Source organism: Eleutherodactylus coqui, chromosome 5, assembly GCF_035609145.1.
Source record: "Eleutherodactylus coqui strain aEleCoq1 chromosome 5, aEleCoq1.hap1, whole genome shotgun sequence".
Lineage (NCBI taxonomy): Eukaryota > Metazoa > Chordata > Amphibia > Anura > Eleutherodactylidae > Eleutherodactylus > Eleutherodactylus coqui.
Window position 1 is genome coordinate 247,182,301 of NC_089841.1, and position 16,089 is coordinate 247,198,389.

At 45.3% G+C, this 16,089-nt stretch overlaps 1 protein-coding gene across 3 annotated transcripts in view; it reads right to left on the minus strand.

Moving 5' to 3' along the window:
- Positions 1–16,089, minus strand: part of PTBP3 (polypyrimidine tract binding protein 3) — a 140,087-nt gene that overhangs the window by 98,875 nt on the left and 25,123 nt on the right. Inside the window, exon 1 of one of the 3 annotated variants that reach the window (XM_066604432.1) lies at positions 13,117–13,218. The exons of the other annotated variants lie outside the window; for them this stretch is intronic. The gene's annotated coding sequence lies outside the window, so the exon portion shown is untranslated. Of the gene's footprint in view, positions 1–13,116; positions 13,219–16,089 lie in introns of those variants that run through there. 3 annotated transcript variants of the gene reach the window in all.

Here is a 16,089-nt window from a genome sequence, read left to right on the forward strand (position 1 = left end):
CCTGAGAACAGGGGTCCGGACTCGTCACTGTGAGGATACTTCTCCTGCTGCAGTAACGTGGCAGTGAATTTAGCGCTGGCCGATCACGTGCTGTTGGTGCTCCATTTATTTTAATGGGGCTGACAGAAATACCCGGAAGCTTGCCACTCGGCTACCTCCACAATCACATTAAGGCCTCGGTCAGACGGGCGTTTTTTCACGCGATTTGCGCATGGCGATTTATAGGACCATTGCTTTGCAATGGTATCGGACACATGAGCGCTTTTTATGCGCTCGTCCGATTTATTATAGAACAGAAATCGCAGATCGCACCTATCTGCGATTCCTGTTCTTCTCTATATGCGCTCAATGTGGCCGGCGGCAGCAGCGCCGACCCCATTGAGAACATATAGAAGACAAATCATTCTCCTCTGCCACAGCTGTGGCAGAGAAGAATGATGTTTGCCCATTGAAGTCAATGGAGCCGGCAATACAGCCGGCTCTATTGAAAGCAATGGGCTGCCGGCGAGCGCGGGATGAATTTTCGGGAAGGGCTTAAAAATATAAGCCCTTACCTGAAAATCCTCCTAAAACGTGTAAAAATAAAAAAAAAATATATATATATATATATATATACTCACCTTGGCCCGGCAGACGGAGTTCAGCCGCGGCCGGACGGCAGTTCTCCTGAACTGCTGTGAGTAGTATTCAGCAGCCGGGGATTTAAAATCCCCGCCTGCTGAATGAGCTGTCTCTGATTGGTCACAGCCCTCACCAATCAGAGGCAGCTCTCACTCACCCATCCATGAATTCATGAATGGGTGAGTGAGTGCTGCCTCTGATTGGCTCAGTGCAGGGACCAATCAGAGGCAGCACTCACTCACCCATTCATGAATTGGTGATTAACATTCGTAGATTTTTTTTCTTTCTTTCTTTTCTGATTTTATAAAGAAAACATGTATTATTAAAATTTATGTAACACAGGTAAACGAGTGGAGTTACGGCTCGTTCACATCTGCATTGGATTTCTGTTTGAATTCAGTCTGCCGCGCTTTTGGGGCAGGAGAACAGAATTCAAAAATTGAATTAAACATTTCAGCTTTTTCCCCCCATTGGATTTGGCAATCCCTAACGCAGATGTGAACGAGTCCGTAGTGGTAGGGCCACCAACATGTGAAATAGACCGTTTCGTAGGGTGCCTTTAGGAACTCTCAAAGGTTGATCCAGGGATTATTCTCACTTCCATTATGGAGTCAGGAGGGAATTTTCCCCCAAATGGGCTAATTGGCTTCTGCCTCTTGGGGTTTTTGCCTTCCTCTGGATCAACAAGGAGGTTGAAACAGGCTGAACTAGATGGACATTGTCTTCATTCAGCCTAACATACTAGGTTACATAATGTACAGATTATGCTGCTTCTCACTGAGATGTTTATGTCACCTAATTGCTGCAGATTCCGGTAAGTGATTTAACAATCCTCTCTGAATTCTGAAGCCTGGGCTCCATGGGATCCGTGGCAGGTCAGCACGCTTCTGGGTGATTCCCCTAATACAGGTCATGTAGGACATAGCTGAATGTACTCTTGTGTCGTAAAGCAATTACATCATAGTCCCAACACCCACACTGACAATATTGCCTTTGTATTGAGCTTATCTTATGCTCCACCATCTGTCAGTAGCTTCACAAACACATCCTGGTCTCCTGAGTCAATCATCCCGAATTCTATACAGACAGTGTCTTATCTGGCTATACCTTCCAGGAGGGTGGATTTACATTGAATTCCTTAGATTCCTCTCCAGGGTCCCCTATCCTGAACTACAGGGTGTCAAAAAAAAAGAAAAAGCAATTGTGCCCCCAGCAGAAGTTGTTTGCTGCAAAACCCGGCATGCAGTTCCATCTCAGGCAGAAATGATTAGCGTTGTGGTGATTAGATAGACGGTCTTGTCACTGGAGGACCTAAGTGGTTCCTCTTGGCCTATAAAAGGCTCCTGGTGAGCTGTGCGGAGCATCTGCAGTACAGGTGAAGATTCAAGAAAGCGGGTACGTGCGGCACCGCTGCTGCCAGGGCCAGATACCACATGTGGTTTAAATCAGGTCTGTTTTTTTCCCTTTCTTACCTGCGCTCAAGGCCCCAGATGAGGTGACACGAGGACCCTTCTACACAGATCTTTGCCTCAGAAACGTGCCTGTAAGTTTTCAACGCATTCAATAAACTAATTTTAAAAAAATGTACATATTTTCAAAAAGCTTAAAAAAATAAAAGTGCTCCCTCTAGTGGTGACTTGAAACCAGGCAGATGTCTATAATTAACTAGATCCCTAATTTAGAATGCATTATAGTGACCCCGTCACCTCCGAGCAGTATAAAGTTACAGCGCCTTTCAGGGAGGTGATGGGGAGCGGAGGGAGGTATATTTTAGGGCTGCTTCACACGGGCGTATTTACACACACAAATACGCAGAGAATAGAACTCACTTTTTATGGGGCCCGTACACAAAATCACAGAAAGCTCTATTTTTGTGCGCACCAGAGGTCGCCATAAAAGTCTATGCGGCAGTGCGTAAATGCGCACGCAATACGCAAGGAGAAGCACAATACACTGCGCAATTCTGCAAAACCACACATCTGGAACTCATTAGGCTAAACAGCCATTTAAATCGGGGTGTGGTTGTGTCCTGTGCACACAAAAAAAAAAACGTGCGCTGTGTGCGCTCTCCCCTAGAAGTCTATGGGAGAACGTGTGCACAGCAATCCGCAGAGTCAGATTTTCTTGCCGTGTGCGGACTCCACTAGAGGGCAGTGCAGGAACGTGATAGCGGGCGAGTATGAACTAATACATCCCCTGGTTCCCAGAACTTAGTTTATGGTGTTCGGAGGCGACAGGTTCCCTTTAAGGTGGTTCAAAAATGTTTTCACTTTATGAATTGTGAGGTCAGCCAAGTATTCCAAAGTACATGAGGTCACGGTGCTCGCAGGGGCGTCCCATGAAAAGCCCCCCTTTACTCAAATATCCAGCATATTTTTCACTATAAAACAAAAGAGAGCCTGCAAAATAACTGCTTACGCGTTTCAGACTAAGAGCGGCTTCACATGAGCGTAATTCACCGCGGCACGTTCGCAAGACATTTCCTACTTAGCACATGGCGGTTGGTGGCCTACAGTGTCTTGGCGTGTATGCGTGCGTAACACACACCAGCATGGTGCGATCTATATTGTTCGTGTATTTCACGCTATACGTTTGATCGGCAACATGGGAGCCTATGGCAGATCGGTACAGCGCAAAATCCACTGTAACAACGCGTTCGTGTGAAGGAGCCCCAACTCACAGCCGGTTTCTTCATTGTTGTACAACATATTTTAGTGTCATTATCCAATGAAAATGGCGCAATCACATGACAAACATGTGAGACACAGAAGACCAGGAATACAGGATAATACTGTGCAAACAGCGCGGCTACGCAAAAGAACAAAGACGGTGCAACAAACCTATCATATTATATACCAGCGCACAAGATGTCAGTAACCCGAGGCTCATGTAATATTCAGATCCTACGGAGGAGTCGTCTGCACACTGGGACCTAATATCCCCCACGGGCTACAAGTAGTAGTCTCCCATCTCCCCCCGTGTGGGTTTAGACCCCATAATAACTGAAAGGTTTAAGCAAACGATCACGATATTTAATGAAATGCTGAGCGGCGCCAAATACGGCACGAACCGGAGCGCTATTATCACTACTATCGCTCCACAACCCGGAGTTTAAGTTGCCTTGTACTGCAAACAATGTAACTCATATTGCATATAGCGCCACAGATTCAGTTTCAGAAGTTATATACGCTTTATAAAAAAAAAAAAAAGTTCTTTGCCTGAAGTGTCCAAGAAAAAAATATGGAAGAGCAAACCGGCGAGTCCAAGACTTCTAGCGTCCTGGACGATATAATGAAGTATTAAACTTGGATTAATTAGTACTTGCAACTTACTGTCATGTTTTCCCAACAATAAGCCCTATCCTGATTTTCAAGGAAGGGGAGGAGGCTTGAAATATAACCCCCCTGAAAATAAGCCCTAGCTATACTAGATAAAAAATATATATACAGCAATACCCCGTCTCTAGCAAGCAAGTGCTGTGATTGGATCACAAGCACCATGGCTCAGCCAATCGGAGTCGACGCTTGATAAACCAATCACAGCCATTCAGTGCCGGCTCTGATTGGCTGAGCCAGTGGCGCTCTCGATCCAATCACAGCACTCGCTTGCTGGAGGTGGGGTATTCAAAGTCCTGTTACCAGGAAGAGAATGCTGTCAGAGCGGAGGACACAGCAGCCTGCTGCAGCACCAGGGACGCCAAAAATATTGGTGCAACTTGGGGTAAAAATTATTATAAGACAGTATCTTATTTTCTGGGAAACACGGTGGGTGATCATTCACCACCCACAACTGCATTGCATCCTGATTGGAAGGGCCAAAAAAAAATCGTTCAGATTCCCACTTTGTGTAAATGCACGCCCCAAATGAACGTCCGAAGAGAATTCGCTCGCTTCTCATTGGTCGTTCGCTTTATGCCCGCAGAAAACTGAATGACAGATCGGCCCGTGTGAATCTATGAACGACTGCCTGCTTACTGTGAATGAAGGCCGGTGGGACGGAAAGACCCCCATCTGCCCCACCTCCATAGCGATGGTTGGTCCTATATAAAGATATAGGAACGATAAGCGCTGGGACGACCTGTCGGGAATCTGCACCCAGCAGGTCGTCCCGTGTAAAAGAGCCCCAAGAGGTTATGCAATTTCATCATCATCATATAACAATGGAAGGCATTTTTAAATTATTTCCCCGATTTAGTCCAACTGTCTACTATATTCTAGAACTAAAGTGGGTCGTTTGCCCCGATCTCATCTTCCATTCTTTTTATCTATATGTCATAGAGAAGTGCGGGATTTCCTAGATGCAATATTTGCTCTTTCCAGCATCCAATATGAATAACCGCATGCACCAATGTGACCCAATGCCTGATGAAGAACAGGGTGGCCTGTAGAGCTGCGATCCGCCCGAGTACATTCTCCCACCGGTATGCCTTTAACAGCGTGAACTGGGTGGGCCGTACAAGCAGGCAACGATGTGCTGTCTGACACAGATTTACGATGTAGACGTGCTGATCGCAGTAATAGGTTTGCTCTTAAAAGAGACCTACATGTAGTCCTATGAGCTAAAGCCCCATTTACACACAACGTATGTCGTTTGAATGAAGAAACGACTGATTGAATTAACGACTTTTGTGCATACAAAGGCTGAGCATTTAAACTTAAAGATAATCATTTGAAATCCTCACCATTTCCCTCATTAGCGATTGTAAATCTGTATATGTTGTTTGCTCAGGTGGGCGTATGTTTATGCAAGGAATATCTGGCCAGCAGGGTTTTAATTAGTGTGAAGAAAAGCCATCATCTACTCAGGCATGAGTCATTGTGTGTAGCTGGGCAAACTATCACCCTGCCCTCAAGTCATTTAGGCTTTTAAAACGACTGAAAGGATGTCATTTCAACCACACGAAAAACAAAGATTTTTATGCTGGCTGAAATTCGGCCATAAACGACATTGGCTTCGCATTTACATTTAAAGAATATCATGCAAATTTATGCTTTTATGGATTTTGAGTGATAACTGTTCAGGGAAAAAAGGGCCTTAAGGTTACAAAGCTGAAAGCAGGTGACCCGATAAGTGCAGGAATATAAGTCTTAAGGCCCTTTTACATGCAAAAATAATCTTTCAAACAAATGAAAGATGGAAAGATTTAGCTATTTGCATAAAGTGTTAATGGCCATTAACACTTTATCATCTTCATTTGCATGTAAAAGGGACTTTGTTAGTTGTTTACGGAGCCCAGCGTAAACAGCTGCCAGCAGATTGCATTCTCCTCTTCGCAGCTGCCGACACATTCCATTGTCTTCAAATAGAATGCTCAGTCTTTCAGCGGCCAAACAATGGATTAAAGTGAGCCAAAATCCATCTTCAAACGAAAGGTGCGCGATGCCCGCGTTTACAAGTAACAATTATTGGCCGTTTGTATGAAGTTTGAGCGATAATCGTTGCGTGTAAAAGGGCCTTTATACTCACCTTCCCCGCTGTTCCCCCAATATCAGCGCTGAAAGCCGCTACTCAGTGCATCGAGTAGCGCTGCTAAGTATTCCATCCATTATAAAATTGGCTGAGCGAATCGATGCACTAAGCGGTGGCTTCCAGCACTGAAAACAAGGGAACAACAGGGGAGGCAACACTCAGGCCGGGCTCACACAAGTGGGTATGTATTACAGAATCGGCGAATGCCGTCAGGTGGACGATCTACAGTAAACCACAGGCATTGAAAGGCATGCATTTCTGTTCACACTCACGAATATGACTTGCCTATTCCGCGAGCAGAAGAAAAATTACAGCACACTCTATGTTGTCGTAGAATCCCCGCAGACGGCCTCTATTGATGTCAATGGAGGCTAGTCGACCCGCAGCCCATCCGAAATTAGAAGTGCGTATGGACTTTGTGTATTCGCATCATCGCTAGGCGTCAGCACGGGAAATACAAATGGAAAAAAAACAAAACTGCACCACACACGACCATCTGCGAGCCTCCGCAGCACAGTTATAGGAGGTACGCAGGGCATTTCAAATCGGGCCTCATACTAGTGTTTTTGAGCACAATCCACAGCGGGGAGGCCAAGTGCCTGAATACAGCTGATCCGCGGGGTCGGTAGTCATCCCCCCCACCGACCTGAGGAGAAGTCAACAATATCAGAGACCCAGAAGAGCTCTTCAACCAGTTCTTGAGTAACGCCTCTCCAATACAAAACTAATCTAGTTGGGACAAACGGAGCAGATTACAGTTTAATGGATCGGTAACGAGTCTACAAGTTCAAAGAGACTTCAGTGGGAACAATCCTATAATTTTTGGGTGCACCGACTCCCCGGCTACGGCCAGCCACGGCTCATCACAGACCAAACCAGCAGATAGGAAAGGTTTGTTGGTAAAAAAAAACGCCAAACCTGCAGCGGCCGACGAAGACCTGATCATTAGTGATCGATTTACTGACACTAGGCGGCTAAAAACCGAAGCCGATCCCCATTATTGTGGGTTACGGCAGAGATCCTCTGTGGATTACCACTCTGGTCGTACCATCTGATTCTAGATCCTGGATTCTCTAAAGGTCATTGACTCGGGATTCCTATTTCCTAGGGCAGTTTGTAGCTTCATGCTCAGGGACACTTACCTATCCACAGTAAGTACCGCATATATGTATGACAACACATGTAGGGGGATGTTTTGTACAGCGGGAGCAGCAACAGTGGAATAGTGCAGCTTTTTTATAGGTAATTAAGAAGGTATTTATTATTTATGTCCGGTGGTACTACACAGTTTTGTAGCCCAATCCATCATTCCAGCTTTCATTTTTGACAGCAAAGTACTTAAAAGGGCTTTTCCAGGCAGCACTCGCCATCCATGCCGGGATACGCCAGGGTCGGAGCGGAAGCCACTGCTCCGCCCCCTGTGTAGTGGTTGGCCCTTGTAATTGCAGCTCCTATTTATTTCAATGAGACCCAACCTGCTATTCCGAGGTCTGGCCACTACACAGGGGTGGAGCACCGGCTTCTGCTCCAAACTTGATATATCCCAGCACTGACAGCGAATGCTGCCTGGAAAGCCCCTTTAAAGCCCCTTGTTATGTTCTAACAGCAAATTTAAATTACCTGACATTTTAAGGGCTTATTTGGGCAAGAATGGCCAATTTTGGTCCATGATAAACAGATTTGAATCCATGCGTATGCCAGTGCTGCACGTGCATGCTTCATTTTTTATGTCTGTTTTTTAATTTTTTGCAATCACGCACAAAAAAAATAATAAAGAGAGACCAAACCCCCCTCCCAAAAAAGTTTTTTTACCACTGATCAATGAAAAAAATGCAGCTCATATGGATGTTTCCCATGTGCACTGTCTTTCTGTCTTTTTTTGCACACCCACTTACTTGGATGGCCAAATGTCATTCAAGAAGTCGGACCAGAATAGGATATTGTCGTCCCTATAATCCCATTCACTAGTTCTGCTCTGGACTTTGTGCAGCTCTACAAGCCATTACCTTCTCCCATCACCTCAGAAGTGCTTTTCCCAGGTCGCCCTGGATGTAGTCGGTAGACATTCCAGCGCTACCGGTCGGGCTCGCTCAGTGAGAACAACCAGAGACGGATTGTTTTTCTGCAGCTCTAGGGATAGGAATGCTAACCAATAGCAGTGCTTCGTGAGGAATGGTGAGAACTGTAGGTCAAATGAAATAATGCGGAGAAACCTCGGAAATGGGGGACCGGATCAGAAGGGAACGGCTACTCGATTTATACCCATAACCAGCTGTCCGTGAACACTGCGAAAACATTTTTCATATTTGGAATTTTAAAAAATTAATTTCACAATCGGAATACCCCCTTTTTTCATTTTTTTCAAACTCCCTTTCAAAACGTTATAGTGTTTCTATTTATCCATCCATGTAGATGTCTGCGGGTTGTTTTTTGCCGTACGAGTTGTATTTTTCAATGGTACTATATGTTGTACTGAAAACCTTTTAAAAAATTCTAAGTGAAATGGAAAAAAGAAAAACAGCAGGACACGATTCTCACCCTCTCGAAACTAATTCTTCGGCTTTGCGTCGGTACAACGTTACAAAATTTGTATAGTTTTTTTTGCTGTACTACTTTTAAAAATAAGAGCTCTTTGGAAAAGAACAACATTTTGTGCCGCCACCTTCTCGCAGCACTAATTTTTTATTTTTCCGTCGACGTATCGGTAGTTGTGTGGGGGTTAATCTTTGGGGGGACATCCTGTCATTTCTACTAGTACCACGTTAGAATACGTACGACTTTTAGATCACTTTTTACATTTTTTCTCTTGGAGACGGGGTGGGTTTTGCTAAAAAAAATTCTGACGTGCATTTTTTTTTTCACAAGATTCGCCGTGCGGGATAAATAACGTGTTACTTTGATAAATCGGACTTTTATGGGTGCAGCGATACCAAATATGATTTTTGCTTTATTTTGATATTTTTACATTTTAACTATGCAAAAAGTTTTTTTTGTCTTTTTTAAACTTATTACCTTTTTTTCCTTTTCATAAATTAAGCTTAACTAATTTTAATACTTTTTTGCCCCATTAGGGTACTTTCACTTGCGATGGTTTGATCGCTCCTGCAGTATAATGTAATACTATGGTATTACATTATACTGCCATCTCACAAGCAGTCTATCAAGCCATGCTACAGCTGTGACTTCATAAGCATTCTGCAGTGGCAGCTCTAGGAGCCCCAAACTCCAATGGGGGATTTAAATGCTGCTGTCAAAATTGAGAACCGATCATGGCTGTTGAGGGTGGGTGTCAGATGTCAAAGACAGCCGAAACCCACATTGTATGGTGCGGGGTCGACCCCCGATCTTGGCTACAAAACCCTCAACCTCCATGATACAACTAAGTCATGGAGTGTTAAAGGGATTAACTTGGCTGGTGGCACCAAGTGTGAGAGAAAGGGGGACCTCGGGTCTTAAGGACATATGCAGGAGAAGTGTTGAGTGGTATTTATCCAAGTTAAATTAAGGTTCTGGCTCCCTGACTGACTGGCTTACATGTGGGGGTGCAGACTTGGAAGAAGAGAGATACCAGGGGGCCTTTAGGGTAAGCATTGTAACCTGCTCCCCTTTACTATACTTGAGAGTAGTTGTAGAGGAAGGTATTGCAGCAGGACCCAGGATAGTGCTTGGCGGGGACTCTTCTGCTGTAGAGTCCGCATAACAGTTATGCTGCTCCCAGGTATGGACACCACACTTGCCCCATCCTTCTGCTGCCTACTGTCCAGTCGCCTCGGCCCAAATATTAGCCCTACCTGCAGGGGCTAGTATCAACTTTACGATTATGATCAGAATCATGCTTCAATAATTGGTGTCCAAGCCTGTTTGGAGATTCCAACTGTATTTGCATTCACAGCAGACAGGGCTCAACATGAAGCCCCTGGTGGAGGTCCACTGTAAGTGCACTGTTTGCCATATGGTTAAAACGAACTAACCATAGGCACTTAGACATTACTAGCAGATTCTTAAAGTCCTGTGAGTTGTGAGGGGCGGCCTCCAGAAACGGGAGTCCTTTTACCAGCACACTCCACGAATGCTCGAATGATTTGAGATCTGGGGAATTTGGAGGCCAAATCGAAACCTTGAACTCTTTGCAACATTCCTTAAACCATTTTGCAATGTGATAGGGCACATCATCCTGCAGAAAAAGACCACTGCCATTAGGGAATAGCACTGTCATGAAGAGGTGAACTTGGTCAACAACAATGTTTGGGTAGGTGGAACATGTCCAAGTAACATCCACGACCCAAGGATTTCCAGCAAGACATTGTCCAGAGCATCGGGACTTCTGCACACGGGCAGATGTGATTTGCAGAATCCGGGGCTGGCAGCAAATACCGCCCATAGTCTCCTATGGAGACCAGCTGATTCCTGCTCACGAACGGAAATTTCCGCTCGTGGCAGAAAAATTACTGCATTCTCCATTCTGTGTGGTTTTCCAAAACGACGGCTTCCATTAAAGTCAATGGAAGCAGTCCGTCCCGCGGCCCTTCTGCAGTGAGTACTGCAGAAGGGTCGCGAGATCCGTGTCATCGCCTAGCGACAGTGCGTATTTATATGTACTGCGCATGCGCACCACTGCGATGGCCAGCGCTTCCATTCTACAGAAAAAGAAGAATCCGGACAGGCGAGCCGGGTCACCGGCCGGGCACAGAGTCAAATCCTGCTGTGGGATCCCGCATGCCGGATCCGACCCCGTCGTGTGCAGGAGGTCTTACACTGCCTTAATAATGTAAGCAATGCACAAGCACTCGGCCGTCCACATGATGTAATAGAAAACCTGAGCCATCAGACCAGCCCACTTACTTCCATCACTCCATCAACCCGTTCTGATGCTCACAAGTCCATTCTGGGCACTGTTGGTGGTGGACGGGGACAGTATCGGGGCTCTGAGCAGTTGTTAGCTCCGAGGCCCCATACAGAACCAAATATAGTGAACTATGGGGGAAATTTACTGAGATCTGCATTTTTAGGGACGCACGATGTGTAATGTATGAAGAGCTACATACATCTTCATATATTAGTTACCGCATCTCCGCTCCTCTGCACGGGCTCAGGAGCCAGCATCCATTTCTGGTATTGTTGAAGCCAATTTCAGGCGTAAATTAAACATAAATTTATCTGGGACAAACACACCCCCTCCCAACAATCCCGCCCACTTTTCATGAACGTTTCAGGGCCGGCGCAAAATGAAGAAAAGTTGCATGTTTTTTTGCGCAAGCAGAATTTGAGCAAAATTTGTTGACTTTTCTACACCCCAATTCTGGCGTAAAGTACTTCAGAAATCATCGTCAGCAGAGACTTTATCAGCAATCTGTTCTACAGTAGATCAACCCAGAGAGATCACCCTTCACTGCCCTCATGCATCAATGAGCATTGAGCACACATGACCTGTCAGTTCATTACGTGTCCTTCACTGCACCACGCATGGTGGGCACCAACCACAAGAACACCAAAAAGACATGTCTCTCTAGAGATCCTGTGACTCAGTCATCACAATTTCGCCTTTGTCAAAGTTGCTCAGGTCCTTCCACTTACTTGCCCATTTTTCTTGCATCCAACATATCAACTTTAAGAACTGACCGTTGATTAGCTGCCTAATATAGCCTATCCCACGATAGGCGCCATCGTCATAAGATTACGTTACTCACTTACCTTTAGGCCTCCTTCACACGGGCTACAAAATCTCGCTACAAAGTCATGGCTACAAAACGCATGTATGTGAGGCTCATGGTTTCCAATGGGTTCTTTCACAGGAGATGTTTTATAGCCTGAAAGAACCCATTGGCAACCATGAGCCTCACATACATGCGTTTTGTAGCTACGACTTTGTAACCCGTGTTAAAGAGTCCTTAAAGAGAGCCTCACCTACTTTTAGCCCTTTTAGCTAACCTTATGCTCCAAAAGTAGGTGACCCACCGAGTGCGGGGATCTAAAGATCATTCCCCCGGTGTCTGCGCTGGAAGCCGCCACTCAATGCATTGTAAGTAGTCCGCCCATTGTAACATCAGAATGGACAGACTACTTGGCAGCACCGGTCAATCCATCGAGCTTCCAGCGCCGACATCGGGGGGACAACGGTGAGGCAAGTACCGTACAACACATCCCCGGACTCAGCGGGTCACCTTTAAGCCAACAAGCTTTGCTTACAGGACTAAAAGTTGGTGACAGATTCCCTTAAAGTCATTTTAATGATATCCCCGATTGGTAAATGCCTTGCCTTCCAATTGTTCTCTCTCACCCTCTGTAACAATGTATCAATATATGCCTACTTCTTTTATTCTGCATGTCTTCTTATATATAACTTGTAACGAACCATAAATCTCTCGAAACATTGACTATCGCCATTAAAATCCACTCACTCCAGAAAATGAGTCCTACTTGCCTCCAAGAACAGGTGTGACCGTACATACAGGGAGGTGCCGCCTGCATACCTCACCCACCTCTGCTTCACATGAAATAACCAAGTTCAGGGCATAATGGCAGGCAAGCGTCGCCACAGAGCAAATAACGAGGCACCTATTACGTAATAGCGTATGTGCTGCCGTGCACACAATATATTATATAATGCCTGCAGAGAGCCCGGAGCCCCAGAGAAGCGACCTTCTAAAACATTCGTAGAAGTAGAAGAACAGGACTAAAAAGCACCATGATGACAAGCAGTCTACAGACTCCGCTATTAAGTTTCTCCTCTCGCGTCTTACAATGTATCTTCAGCCGTACGCAAGGTTAATAAAAAGAAACTGATACAATTAATAAGTGTAACTACTTCGGCGTATTAAATAGCAAAGCGGAAAGGCGGAGATGTTTAGTGGGAATCCGGCTCCCCTCTGAACTGAGGTTTACAAACACATACACACCCACCAAGCCCTAGAGAGATGTTCAAAGCAGGGTGAAGCCCTAGATCTTATCAGGTCCGGCTCTGCTACATCCACCAAGACTAGCTGCACACTTGGCATAGGAGGCATAACCACCATCTAGGTTACTTACCCATCCATGGCCCGGAGGACAAGGAAAAGAAGGGAGAAGAGAGACAGACAGAGAGCAGAAGAGACCAGTGCAGAAGAAGAGGGAAGAGGCGGAGGGAAGAAGGAAGGGAGATGATTGAGGAGGAGGAGGGAAGGAGGAGGGCAGGAAGAGAGACTGGAGGAGAGGAGGTGGGGTGTTACCACTTTAACAGCTTCAGTGCCAGAAGAGCTGAGCACTCACTGACAGCATGTGCAAGGAAGGGGCGAAGCTCTACCCAATATTACAAAGCAACAAGACGGGACAACTTAAGGGCTCCTTCACACGGGCGGATTTGTGCAGGCAATACACAGAGAATAGAACCATTCATATCATTGGGTTCGTTCATAATAATGTACTTTCTCACGCATTTCGGTTGCACAAATAAACAAACATATACCGTGGCGTGCTCTACTTTTCTGCGCATTAAAACAGCCCCATAAAAGTCAACGGGGGAGCGCGCAAATGAGGTGGGAGGAGATGCAGAATACGGTGCGTATATCCGCTGTAAAGACTAATTAGTCATTTCAAGCAGCGCACCTTGTTTGCCGCACCCAAGCGATCATGTCCTGCGGGCGGAAGGAGTACAGGGAAACACACCGATACGCATGCAAAAAAGCGTCATTCGTTCCACAACAAATGTGTGTGCGCTCATGTGATGGAGCCCTAAGGCCGCTCTCACACTGCGCGCTTTTTACCACAGCGTTTCAGACACCACACTGTCAACGACGCGATTTTCAGGTGTTTTGGCGCTTTTTAACGCACCTTATGACCTATTATAATGATGGGGTGTGTTAAAAAAACGCTGCAGAAGGAGTTAGAAAATACTGCACGAAATTACAGTAAAACACTGCGGATTTGTGAACACATGCGAGTGCGGCCTAAGGCGAGTTTCATACTAGCTTTTGCCGCTAGAAAAATTGCAGCTAAAAAAGGTCTTTGACCCGGTGATTTTTGAGCGTTAGTGATGCTTTTTTTTTAGAATAATCTCACATCGCTGCCGCCCGCGGGTTTTTTTTATCACAAAAGTCAATAGGAATTTCTAATGTTAAAAATCACAACGCACAAAAATAGCAAGTTTGCGCGTTGCAATGCGATAAAAAGGAGGCTCCATAGGGAAACATTGAAGAAGAAAAAAATCCTTATGAAGGCACCATACTGTGCACTCCATAGGTGCAGTCTGCTGCCTCCATAAGGAGGGTCTACAAGCCTGTATTATAAACCCATAGGCACTCCATATGTGCAGTCTGGTGCCTCCATAAGGAGGGTCTACAAGTCTGTATTATGGACCCATAGGCACTCCATGCACGCAGTATGGTGCCTCCATAAGAAATGTCTACAAGTCTGTATTATGGACCCATAGGCACTCCATGCACGCAGTATGGTGCCTCCATAAGGAATGTCTACAAGTCTGTATTATAGACCCATAGGCACTCCATGCACGCAGTATCGTGCCTCCATAAGGAATGTCTACAAGTCTGTATTATAGACCCATAGGCACTCCATGCACGCAGTATCGTGCCTCCATAAGGAATGTCTACAAGTCTGTATTATAGACCCATAGGCACTCCATGCACGCAGTCTGGTGCCTCCATAAGGAATGTCTACAAGTCTGCATTATAGACCCATAGGCACTCCATATGTGCGGTCTGGTGCCTCCATAAGGAATGTCTACAAGTCTGTATTATAGACCCATAGGCACTCCATATGTGCGGTCTGGTGCCTCCATAAGGAATGTCTACAAGTCTGCATTTTAGACCCATAGGCACTCCATATGTGCAGTCTGCTGCCTCCATACAGAATGTCTACAAGCCTGTATTATAGACACATAGGCACTCCATGCACGCAGTATGCTGCCTCCATAGTACGGCATGAGATTGAGCAGGAGTTGTAGAAAATTATAGGCACCTAGAGGAGCCTATGGCACACCATTGTCATCCCACTACAAGTCTGTTGAGAAACCAATTATAGAGCAAGTATAGACGCCATGTTAAACTCCACTATAACCAAGGATTATGCAAACAGTAATAGGGTAGAGATATAGTAAAATAATCTTTAACAGATATACATTAATAAAAGATCAATATATAATAATAATAATAATAATAATAATAAAGATCAAGCTGCCCAAAGCAGTACTGAAACGAAGGCCCAAAGCAGTACTGAAACGAAGGCCCAAAGCAGTACTGAAACGAAGGCCCAAAGCAGTACTGAAACGAAGGCCCAGTAGTCACGTGTGCAAATAGACATACAACACAATGATCCGTCAGAGACGCCAATGCATGATAATAACTAGAACAGCCTTATTGTCACAAGAAGGATTTGTACCTTGTATATCACACAGACTGCTGGTTGTAGTAGTGCTCCATTAATCCTAACGCACAATAGACTTCTTCAGAAAAACACTCCATTATATCCAACATTCATAATAGAGAAGCTATGGTATAAAATGCACTTACCTTATTAACTAGCCAGCCCGGAGGTCCAATATTAGGAACACCGCCCTGAAAAGAGTGAACATATCCAAGGTCTGGCCTTAGTATGGAAGCCCTAGTACACAAACAGTCGCTCTGAAAAGGGCGGTGTCCCCGTATTGGACCTCAGGGCCCACTAATTGACAGGGCTTGATAGGACAAATGCATTTTATATCCTCACTTCCCTATTATGTAGTTACCTCGCAGCACATTATTTGCATATTGGATATAATGGAGCATTTTTCTGAACATGTCTATTGTGCATTAGGATTAATGAAGCTCTACTGGGACCAGCATGCTGTGTGATATACGAGGTGTGAAGCCTCTGCATGGCCGTCACACTGTTCCATAGGTTACCCTGCGTTGGTGGCGTGACTTCTTTGGACGCGGGGCATGTTATGTGCCCATCTGGATCTTTGCTCCAGTACTGCTTTGGGCAGCTTTAGCCATGTTTTTACATATGGATCTTATAATTCTGTGTTTA